The sequence below is a fragment of the Pezoporus wallicus genome, unplaced genomic scaffold (assembly GCF_028554395.1).
Source record: "Pezoporus wallicus isolate ANWC-B61680 ecotype Strahan unplaced genomic scaffold, APGP_CSIRO_Pwel_v1 scaffold_6446, whole genome shotgun sequence".
Taxonomy (NCBI): Eukaryota; Metazoa; Chordata; class Aves; order Psittaciformes; family Psittacidae; genus Pezoporus; species Pezoporus wallicus.
In genome coordinates this window covers 8,693,639-8,706,076 of record NW_026636264.1, presented here as the reverse complement: position 1 = coordinate 8,706,076, position 12,438 = coordinate 8,693,639, and positions in this window count along the sequence as shown.

The following is a 12,438-nucleotide window of genomic DNA, read 5'->3' as shown; positions in this document are numbered from 1 at the left end:
AGAATTTTAACTCTGAGTCAGAAATGAAAAATACTGGCCAGCTCTTCCCTTCCAGGTCCTTTGAGATAAGAGAAGAAAAGAGTTTATGAATAAGACTTTGTAGTCTTATTCATTTTTTGTGGTACCTGTGCTATATTTGAGGAATTCATATTCATTTGTAAGTAGTTTGTCTTGTGGACTATATCACAAAAAATGAAATCAACAAATTTCTGCTATAATTGTTAAGTTCTAAAATTTATAAAATACCCTAACCCTCTGCAGTGCTCTGTGTCATTTAATATATTGAATCTCTATGCTTTTTGAGCTCCACTTTACTTTTAAAGATACAGAGGAATCAGATGAACAAATGTGTCCTGGGTTCAGCAGTAGCAGTCATGTTTCTCCTCCTTGGTAGCTGGTGCAGTGCAGTGTTTTGACTTTCGGCTCGGGAACAGAGCTGATAGAGATGTTTTGGTTTGGCCAAGGACTTTGTGAGCCTCATGCTCTGCCAGGGAGGAGGGGAAGCTGAGAGGAAGCAGAGACAGGACACCTGACCCAAACTGACCAAAGAGGTATTCCATACCACAGCACGTCATGCCCAGGATGTAACTGGGAGTGAGCCGGAAGGGCTGGGAGACTGCAGGGTTGGAGGAGGTATCGGTCGGAGCTTGGTCGGGCTTGGGGGGCGAGTTATCGGTCAGCGGGTGGTGAGGTGTTGTATTCTGTTCCCTTGTTATTTCCTTTATCATTATTATCATTGGTGGTAGCAGTAGTGATCTGTGTTATACCTTAGTTACTAAACTGTTCTTATCTCAACCCGTGGGAGTTGCATTCTTTTGATTCTCCTCTCCGTCCCTCCGAGAGCAGGGGGAGGGCAAGAAAGGGGGGGAAGTGAGCGAACGAATTACCTGACTGGGTTTAAACCACGACAGTTCTTTTTGGCGCCCAACGTGGGGCACGAAGGGTTGAGATAACGACAGATTTGACTGGATTAATAGTCATTCGGCACAATGCTGATTTATTGGGTATCAGAGTTGTTCTTCTTGATCTCACAGCTTCAGACCGTTGTAACTTACGTAGAGCCGGTATTTGCTGTGATAGTGTTTATCAAGTGTGGGGCCTGGGCTAAGGTTCTTGTCTCACTGTGCTTTATGGCAATGGCTTGTAATACGGGCGGGCTCCAGCAGCAGAGCGGGACGGACGTGGCCGTGGACTTGTACCTGGCCGTCCGGCTGCTCTTCACCGTCCTGGCCCTCGCCCTACTCTCCATCTTCGTAAGGCTGCAGGGAACTGAGGGGGAGCGGTCCCGGGAGGCGGCGGCTGCTGAAGCGGCCCGGGAGAGCAGCCCCGGGGACCAAGCGGCGGCGCGAGCGGGGCCGGAGGCCGCGAAGGGACGGCTGCGGGTGGAGGAGGCCGGGGCGGTCGAGGAGCAGAAGGAAGCGGCTGCCGAGCAGCGGGATAAGGCGGCGGAGGAGCCGAGCCCCGCGGAAGAGCCGAGCCCGGCGGAGGAGCCGAGTCCGGCGGCCGAGCCCCGCCCTGAGACGGCCGAGAGCATCCCCCGGAAGCCGCCCGCCGAGCCCCAGGAGGATGCAGGAGACCACGCAGCACTTCCCAGCACGGCAGAGGAGGAAGAGCTGGACTCAGGAAAAGAGAAGCTGGTGGTGGGAGAGCCGGCAAGCACAGCAGCTACACGAGCCCCAGTGACAAGCACAGCAGCATCGTTTGAGAGTTCTGAAGGCTCTGAATGGCCTTTGGGTACCCTTGGGACCTGCCTGCTGATTGTGATGGGGATCAGCATGTTGGCACACACACAGACTGTGTTCTACCCACAACCATTTTGTCTGATCTCAAAAGTTAAGCAGAGTCAGGTTTGGGTCTTGTCTGGGGTTAAACAACAATATAGGGGGACCAAGAGATTTTCCCCAAGGCTGGAGAGTCATGAGTGGCAGGGTGTGTGGGACAGTATGGGCAAGTATCTAGTCCACTGGGCCCCTCCAGTGCTTTGGAAGCGTTGGAGATGGAAGGCAGCTGTATGGAGTCCCCAGCAACAAGCTGCAGAAACTGCTGAAGGGGACAGTGAATTATTTTAAGCCTGGTGGGCCCATGGCACTTCAGGCCATCAGAGCAGAGATGCAACACAGAGATGGACTCATGATCGAGGGGTGGACTTAACAATGGACACTATTGCCCAGGTTATTCACGCGTGTGAACACTGCACACAGTCTCTCCTGCTCTGGAAGACTGTTACAAGAGATGGAGCCTGACATCATGGACCAGATGGACGCAGCAGCTTTATAGGGACTGGTCCATGCACTAAGATAAGAGTGCACCGAGATAAGAGTGATGGTATATTGAAAATGTGGGAACTGAGCATGACATGAATGGTATGGAATAAGGGGTGGATAATGTCCTGGGTTCAGCAGTAGCAGTCATGTTTCTCCTCCTTGGTAGCTGGTGCAGTGCAGTGTTTTGACTTTCGGCTCGGGAACAGAGCTGATAGAGATGTTTTGGTTTGGCCAAGGACTTTGTGAGCCTCATGCTCTGCCAGGGAGGAGGGGAAGCTGAGAGGAAGCAGAGACAGGACACCTGACCCAAACTGACCAAAGAGGTATTCCATACCACAGCACGTCATGCCCAGGATGTAACTGGGAGTGAGCCGGAAGGGCTGGGAGACTGCAGGGTTGGAGGAGGTATCGGTCGGAGCTTGGTCGGGCTTGGGGGCGAGTTATCGGTCAGCGGGTGGTGAGGTGTTGTATTCTGTTCCCTTGTTATTTCCTTTATCATTATTATCATTGGTGGTAGCAGTAGTGATCTGTGTTATACCTTAGTTACTAAACTGTTCTTATCTCAACCCGTGGGAGTTGCATTCTTTTGATTCTCCTCTCCGTCCCTCCGAGAGCAGGGGGCGGGCAAGAAAGGGGGGGGAAGTGAGCGAACGAATTACCTGACTGGGTTTAAACCACGACAAAATGTCTCAAATTTCAGTTTTCTGTACACATTCTGAGACTGCATCCTTACTGAGATTCACAGTTCCATACAGCATTATTTTGGCTTAAATCATACCATTTTTCCAGCACAGGATTTAACTCAACACAGCCTCAAGATCAGCCAGTTTATGTCTAGGTGTTCTTCTGTACATTAGAATAACATTCACCTCTAATCAAGGTGATCCCTTTTCTCTGGAAACAAGCATAGGATGGAACCTAGCACTGTGATTGTTGACTTTGAGTTACTTCCACTAAATCACCACATAATAACCCTACTTTTGCTTTTTCTTCCTTACAATAGTTCCATTGTTATCCGCATCTGAATTTTCACAGAAAAGACACAAATTCCACAAGATTTTGCTTCTCTCTTGATATAATAATCTCACCAGATTTTGATGATATCCTGTCATGCAGACAGTTCTGCTGGCTACCCCAGAGACTGACCTTTACACACTGTTACTGACATGTTATAGACAAATGACCAGTTAATTATGTGTTCTATTGTTAAATAAATCCATTCACTAACACTGTCTAAACAATTCTTTTGAAAAAAAAGCATGCTGTAAGAAAGGAATAAGAAGTTAATTTCAGGCTGTAGTCTTTACAGAAATCAGCCTGAAATCTGGAGTTATTCAGACTTAGTAAAGAGCAGAGCACACACTTGTGATCTAAATGAACTGTGACTTCAGAGCATGTTGCAGGTTTAAAGTCCAAGGTGCTTCTGCTTGTATCTGGATGCAGGAAGTAGTGTAAATATAAACTTGCTAATTGTACCCTTAGTTTATATTAATAATCAGTAAAATGGAAACTAAGAGAAATATTATTCTCCTTTCTTATACTTTGAGTGTTTAGTATGTGAAAAGTGAAAAAATTCTGAAAGCAAACCTTCCAGAAAATAGACCAGATTCCAAACCAGTTTGGTAGCTATGACTCATTTGTAGAAGCAGCATGTTTAAGTTTGTAACAAGAATACAACAGAACAGAAAATTGAGCTTCAATCTCCTGCAAAGCCAGCAAATATACTTAGAACTATGCTGCTACCCTCTGTGAGCTTAATAGATAATAGTACACCCATAATGTTCCACAGACAGCTGTGTGAGCAAAAATCTACCATTAAACTATGACACCTTCCCCAGCAATTCAGAAATTCATTAAAATATTTGTAATAGACATTAGTCATCCTTCTCAAAGGGATACTAGCATTCTCGCAATGAAGATGAAATTTAAAACTTCGGACACCAGACAAGCCATTAGGTGTGTAGATGGATCACCTAGTTACTCATTAGTTCTTTAATTGATCTGACTTAGAAAGATATTTTGAAAAGGACCCAGTAACTGGGAGAAGTGGTCTGAGCCGATCCAAGAACACACAATTTTATCTTTGTGTAGTGAAGTCCCAGAAAAGTAGTAACAATAATGCCTGTACTTTCTGGCTTGTGCTTTAAATCCTTGAAGCCTTGTAGCTTTGCATCTAGGTTATTTCTCTATACATAATAATTTGGCAAACTACATGGTAAAGTTTGACTAGAGAGAATAAAGCAACGGTGTCTACTTATCTGTTGTTTACTTATGTTGTCTACTTATCTGTTGTCTGCTTATGTTGTCTACTTATCCAGCACCTCTGGGGAATCAAAATAACAAGACAGAAGTTGAAGAACACACTCTAATAAGGAATGAGTTTGACCTCATGATTCTGACCATGCCTTGTCAAAGCAAGGATAATACAATACAGTGATATTTTAAAATAAGCTTCAGGCTTCTAATGTAGACTTTACAAAATTTTTTATGACAGCAGTCTTTGACAAGTTCTTTGGCCAAAGATTTTCCTTTTGTATGCAGACAGCCAGCTAACTATGCCACCAAAAAAATTATCCACAGATTTACTGACCTTTTAACCTCCATGAAATGATGAAAATTCCCTAAGTTTTTTTTATAATGTAAATTAAGATTAAACACATTCTGTAGCCCTTAATTGCAATTTATCCAGAGTTGCTTTCATATGGAGTATGTGCAGTGAAAACCTGAGCTCAGAAAAAACCTGTAGTTATGGTGTCAGCTATTCCCCAGTGCAACAAAGAAACCTGAAAATTTTCTTTCCTTTCAGTAAAGTCTCATGATGTTAAGCTAAAGATATACCAGATAGCTAAAGGATACCTTTATGTCCTCAATAATTTATTATTATTATTATCCAAGTAGAGATATTGCTCAATCTTTCCCACTGCTTTTCCTTTAACAGATGAAATTCAAAATGGTTCCTATTATTCATCTGAGTAGATGGGCCCTTTCATCCTCACATGGTGCCATTGAACATCTAAGCTGTGCTCTAGCTCCTTAATTTACAGTACTGGTGATTTTTCACCAACTAGAAGATGCACATGGAAGCTGAAATGTGTATGACATAAAATAAAACAAGCAATTATTTTTTGTTCATGAAACTGAGTCAGAGAGTCCGCAGAGAAAAACTGAAGGAAGGAAAGTGCCTAATAACATCCTGTCTGTGATACTTCAGCTAGGAATTGCCTGGATTAATGCCCAGAGATTATTTAACTGACTCTTTGAGCAATATCTGAAGATGACTTGTCAGTAGTTGGCAATATAGTACAAATCGGCTGGACACTAAGGTAAAGGGTGCAGTAAATCAAGTAAAATAAGGAAGGGGAATTTTAAGTTTCAGTTTGAGTGGTTTTGAAAGGTGTTTGGGGAAGTTTTCTTCTACTGTGAATTGTGTTTTGTTTAATTCCTTCAATCATAGTAACAAAAAAAAGTCCTTCCTTCACGTTTTTTGTTGGAATTCCAATGAGCCACAGGTATCCAAAACCTTGTGATTACTCACCACCAAACTATGTTCATAAGGTATAAAGGCTGTGGAAAAAGCAATCAAATACCAAACAAATTTAATATTTTTTCTATTTTTTCAGTGAAAAAAGGGCAACAGATTAAATATATCTGTCATGAAAGTGGTGCTGGAGAAACCTGCATTCATGATCAATATTTATCTGCAAAGTATCCTATGAAATGTTTGCTCAAGGTTATCTACACAAGAAACCAAGTGTGTCCTCTGTTTTTTTGACAGTCTGTTTAGCCATGCTGAGGACCTGGCTGAATCTTGCTGTAGCTCATCCCTGCTTGTTTACCAAATTTCCTCTCATTACATACAGCTGGGTCTTGATTTACCAGGGAATGGCTAGGAAAGCTATCTTGGTTTAGACATAATGTAGGTAGATACTTCAGCATCATGTGCAAGACTAGCTGATTAATAGAAACTCGCTATCCTGAATCCATGTTAATGTTATAGTTAGGCTCACTAGAATAGTCTTGCTATACTATATACAAGGGTAGTCCCTAAGGAAAAAATGAGTCTATAAACCTAGATTATCCTCAAAAAAACAAAACAAAACAAAGAAAACCAAAAACAACACCGCAAGCAAACCAACAAAAAAGCAAAGCAAAACCCCAAAACCACAAAATCTGAATATTTGGTTTCTTTATGACATTAATAAGTGTTATACATAAGGCCGGTCGCAGTATCTGTACTAGTGAATTGGATAATTTTCTAAGCTGTACAAACCTGGCATCCTAACCTAGACAAGTCAAGATCTCTTACAGAACTGGCCTATTAGCACAGCCACTGGTGGTGTTTTGACCTACTCTTAGATGCCATGGCTGGACATGATTTGGAGGCTGTAACAGGCAGTCTCAAGGCAACCACTTAGTTTAGCTCTATGCACACAAGCTGTGCTGCACCAGGTAGCCTAAGGGTCAAATAACAGTTCCTGTTTTGTTTGTGACAATAAACGCACCAGGGTGACTGCTATTCCTTTCTTAAATTCATATTTACACATCAATTTTTTATATTTAAGATATATATACACATATGCACAAACACACATTCTAAATTTTAGCCTTATCCAAAGTAAATAAATTTTAGTGTGAGGTATCCCTGCCCATGGCAGGGGGGTTGGAACTAGATGATCTTAAGGTCCTTTCCAACCCTAACTATTCTATGATCTTATGATTTTAAAGACCATCTAAAGACCTACACCAGTGTACTGGTTTTCTCAGTGTAGGACTTCTGCTTCAAGCTCATTGACTTATCTAAATGGTTTCATTTATGCTGGTGTTGTCTCACATAGTAAAAATGCAGCAGCAAGCATTTTGCTTTCCTTATTGCTGCAGCTGATTATGTCCACATTTTACTTTGCTGACTAACTTATTCTGTGTTTCCAGTTTCACTGAGGAAAGGTAATAATTTTAGACCTCACTGGCAGCTATTTGTAACCTTACAGTCATTGTTATGAGCAACTCCTGACATATTCTTTTCTCAAAGCAGAGTATTGCAAAGAGGAAAATATTTAAATGTTATACCCAGGGGCTGCTTTTGGAATTTGGACACAATCAGTGGAATTAACAGCATATACAAGTTGTCAGTACTTTACTTTATTACTCCTTGGATTTCTGCTTGCTTAGAACATGCAGAGAGAATTTTCAACTCAGAAAGCCTAACGTCTGGGTTTCAGTTCAACGATGGTATAATATGGGAGATAAATCACTGGGTGAAAATATGTTTTGTCCAAGATCTATGTTGATACTAAAATAACCATTATCTGTAGGCAAATATGAAGAGAAAATATGATGTCATCTTTCCTGTTCTTTAAAAATTACACTTTGAATAGAACATGGGATTGTTTGAACTCCCTGTGTTTATAACAACCATGCTTTGTTGTGACATTCATCAATTCTGCAACATTTCTATCCAGATTACTGATAAGATGCCTTTTTACTTAGTATCTGAAAAATACACAATGCATTTAATCTCATAGCATACCTCTGTATCGCACAATTTTAGACAATTCCTGTCTAAAAGAGGAGGAGGGCTGGAGGGTGGTATAATGGGGGAAGCAAATCAATGAGATAAAAACTCTGCAAATAAAATAGGATATAAACTCACAGATAAGTTGACTGATAACCAAAGATTCTTTCTTTAATTTGTCAGCTCAAGTGATGCTTTGTAACAATTTTATACTCCATCACCCATAAAAAAAAAAAAGATCCTCAGGGCAAAAAGGTGCAATTAGCTATACATTGTGGTTAAAACACATTTTAACATGTGCAGTCATGACAGTGATATTACTTTTATAGCACCCCAAGGAGCTTGTGTAATGGAGTACTGTCCCCATGCTAGCGTGTTTGTTCTCTAGTAACCAGACAAGACCTATACACATAATAGTGGGTGTCTGTTGTTAGTCAATCTGTGTGGCTGCTCACAGTCCAGGTTAGGGAATTCCATCTTAAGCTCTAAAGGCTTACATTGTATACTTTGGAAATGCCCAGGTAAATCTCCAGTACATTACACAAGATAGCAGAAACAGCCAAGCATGTGCACATATATACCATATAAACAAGGTACTATGGAGGCTTATCTTAACAGAGGCTAATGGAAAATGCTTTAAAAATACACTTTTTGGGTGGCATGGGCAAACGCACAGCAAACCAAGTAAGGGAGTTCTGTGTGCCAAGGGGTCGGCTCAGAAAAGCCTTTGAATACTTAACTGTATACCTAGCTTTGAGATATTCAGATGTATACTTTCCTGGATGCTGGAAGCATGTAGCTGTTCTCTCACTTTGGTCCCAAAAAAACATGAAATGAGTGCCATTGGAATACATTATTAGGAACATGAAGGAGAAAAAGGTGATGTGAATTTGCATATTAGGGGTTTGTTATTTACCTCAGTTTTAACAAGGCTTTCATCACACTACCACATTATTGTTGTACCTATGTTGGGCTGTAGTAGTCTTGACTGTTGGCCAGCTGGTTGGATAAGAAGCAGTTTGCATGATAATACTCAGAGGATGACGGTTAGTGGGCCATTCTCTACCTGGGGAAAAGCGTGTTACCCCAGGCGTTGGTATTGAGCCTGTCTTCTTCAATTTTTGCCAGAGACCTGAAGGAGGAGATCAAGGGCACTTTTATCAAATTTTCAAAAGCCACCAGACAGGGGGAAACCATTCAAGGACATCCTAGACAGGCTGGTGGAGTTAGTCAGCAGGAACCTGACGAAACTTAATAAGGACAAATGTAAAGTTCCTCACCTTGGAAGGATGAGCCCCTGCAACAGCACAAGCTGGGAACTTCTTGCTTATAGAGAAGCTTCAAAGGCCCTAAGGGTCCTGCTGGGAGGAAGAGGTGAGCATGGGCCCAGAGGCACACTGGCAGCAAAAAGACCAACAGTATCTTGAACTATAAGAACAGAGGCAGAGCCACGACATCCAGGGAAAATATTACACCACTTTACTTAGCTCTCATTAGAACACACCTAGATACTGTGCTCAGTTTTGCAAACCCAGTACAAAAAAAGACATTGATAAAGTGAAGGGAGTTCAGGAGACACCACTGAAACAGTGAGGCTGGAGCACTTGCCCTCTAAGAAGATGCTGGGGGAGATGGGCTTGTTCAGCCTGAAGCAGCAATGACTTCATGGGGACCTAACAGAGGTGACCGTGTGGATGTTGAAGTTGTTCAAGTACTTTGGAGGTGTTCAAGACTCAACTGGATAAATACCTGAGAAGCCTAGTCTGACCTCATAGGTGACCCTGCTGTGAACAGGAGGTTGGTTGGACTGAAGACATCCTGATGTCCTTTCTGGCTTGAGTTATTAATTCTGATACTGTGGCGCCATTTTCTGAAAGACTTGAATGTCCTAGAAGTTTGATAGAACAGTGTTTGATGAATGCAAAATGAACTGACTTTTCCAGCTAAGGTGTAGATGCTTGACATCACAAAGTGTTATATATCACAAAATTGTATTTTTATTTATTCAGCCTGCAAATGCCTTCAGTAAGTATAACAAAACCAAACAACAGTCACAGATCTTAGGTGGTGAGTCGTGAATAAGCAAAGCAAACAACCAGATCACATTAATTCACACAAATAAACTTCCACAACAACTACATTTAAAGAAATTGGAATCAATTTGAAAATAATCTCCTACAAACCTGAAGTCAAGATTAATTAAATGATGTATTAATAATAATATTTGATTAGCCATACTATATACAACCTGTGTATGGTAAAAAAAGCAAAAACACATCTGCAAGTGAAATGTCATATTTCTGCTGTGGATTATTTGTATTCACCTGAAACTGCTTTAGAAGAGGAATTACTATGAAAACACATTGCTATGCCTTGTCAAAGACCTTTATTCCATTTATAATTACTATCTCAAGTTAGAGAGTAACACTTGTCTTTATTTTTCTACTAAATCTACATCATCAGATGTGACAATCTTGTTTAAACATGTTTCAGAAATTCCAGGAACAAAAAACCTCTCACTTTCTCTTCTCCAAATTGCTGATTGCTTGCTGATGGAAAAAGCTATCTGACACAATTTGTTTAGCTCTCTTATAAAGCAGAACTACATTGGATGCTCAAGCATTTCAACATTTCAGCTTTTCTTATAAGCAGATATGTACATCAGTTCTTTTAAAAGCAACCGTTAGAATGTAATCCTTGGAGAAGTAATAACTACAGCAATTATTATTTTAAACCACAAAAACATTGAGACCAAACCCATAAATACTAATAGTGAGACATGATCTGCTAGTTCTTAATTCTCTAGCTATTTCTACCTGGGGAAATGTATTCTCTATTTTACATTTTTCTATTTTACATTATTCTAAAAGATTTACATTGTCTTCTACTTTTCCTGATGATATCCAAAATAAATCCAGTCACAACCTGAGTCTGGTAGTCTGTAAACCAAATTGTAACTCAGGATACCTTTTAAACCATCCCATTCTCCTAACTTTACATGATTATTTGTTTAATTTGCTTTTCTGAAGTAAAAATAATCAGGTAATGACTCAGAAATCAGCACAGCCTTACAGGGACCATAAATAAAATCTCTCACTTATAAAATCTATAGCTTAAGCAAGAGATGAATCAAACATTCAGTAAATGCAAGTCATTTGAATCTGACTCTCAAAGAGTCCAAACTGCCTTGAAAATGAAATGCTGCTCACTTTGGAAAAGTAAGCATACAAACTAAAAATGAGAATGCTACTGCAGTTCCTAAGTTTTCTTGGATTGTTCTTTTGTTGCTGTTGTTTGATTGGTTTGGAGGTTTCTGGGTGTTTAGGGGCTTTTGTGGTCTTGTCTTGGGTTTGGTTTTGTTGGGGTTTATTGGTTTGTTTTTCCGTTCAGGATGGGAAATGGACATTAATGTCAGACTTCTTAGAAACTTGAGGAGTTCCTGTGTCAGGAACTGGTCCAGAGCTGGTTCTACGTAAACTAATGCTAGTACCAGAATCCACACCAGTACGCCTTAGTGGCCTGCTATCCAAGGAGATACAAGTATCTTTTCAGGCAACTCTATCTGAATCAATTAATGAGGAACATGAAACAGGAACTCTGGTTATTTCTGTATTATGCTGAGCAGCCTGTAATTCAGAATACTCTCAGAGAGGGGAAGGGATTAATTTTACTACTTTCAAAAATCTAGGAATTTTTCTTACCACGAGGCAGCTGTCACAACAAGCCTATGTCCTCCTCTGACTATTTTGAAAGAGATTGGTAGCTGAAAACACATTTTATGAGGATGCTAAACCTATAACTGCAGTAAGACTCTGAGGAAACCTGGATGATTAAAACTTCTAGAAGAGATAAAGGTTCTGATTTCTGAAACCCCATTAGTCCAAACAATGAGCTAGGATCTGAACTCTCATTATGCCCAAGCCGTTACACTTTTTTTTTTTTTGCAGGTCCTTCCAGAATGCAACTCCAGGAATCTATTGCATTTATAGAATTTATGTTAGAAATGGTTATGGCATATGAAGTTTTCCTGGATTTGACTGCATAGCAGCTTTCACAGTTACAGGTTTAAAATTCAGAACTTAAAATTCTAAATGATTTCTACATTTTTCATCTTCCTTTTTTTGGAGGAGACCTGAGATCAATGATGAAGCCCTAAATGAGTGGAATAACCCGAATAAAGTTCTGTAACAACATGTTGCCAATAGAGGTGAGACAAGAAGAGAAGAGTGGAAGCAAAAGAACACAAGAAAAACTTCCCAGAAATCTATTTTTTTTGGAGAGCTGAAACAAAACCAATTTAATAATGTGATTAAAATGGACCCTATTATTCTACAGCAATGCAGTAGCAAATGGTACAAAAATATACAGATGCTTAGTTTTATTGTTGTAGCAATTGATATGCCAGGACATTTAAAACAAAGCTTATGGAAATACACATTATATCATTCTCCTATAATAATTCAATTATCCAAACAGAGGCTACAATGAGAAAGGGTAAAATTTCTTCACTATCAACAAATTAGAATTGGAAACAATTTATAGGTAGATTTTAAACAATAACCACACATCTGCAGCCTGATCCTATATTAAGGCATAGCCTTCTACAGCATGCGTCTTGGTTCTGTTTTCTGGCTGCATTGCAGACTGCACGAATCTCCTTCA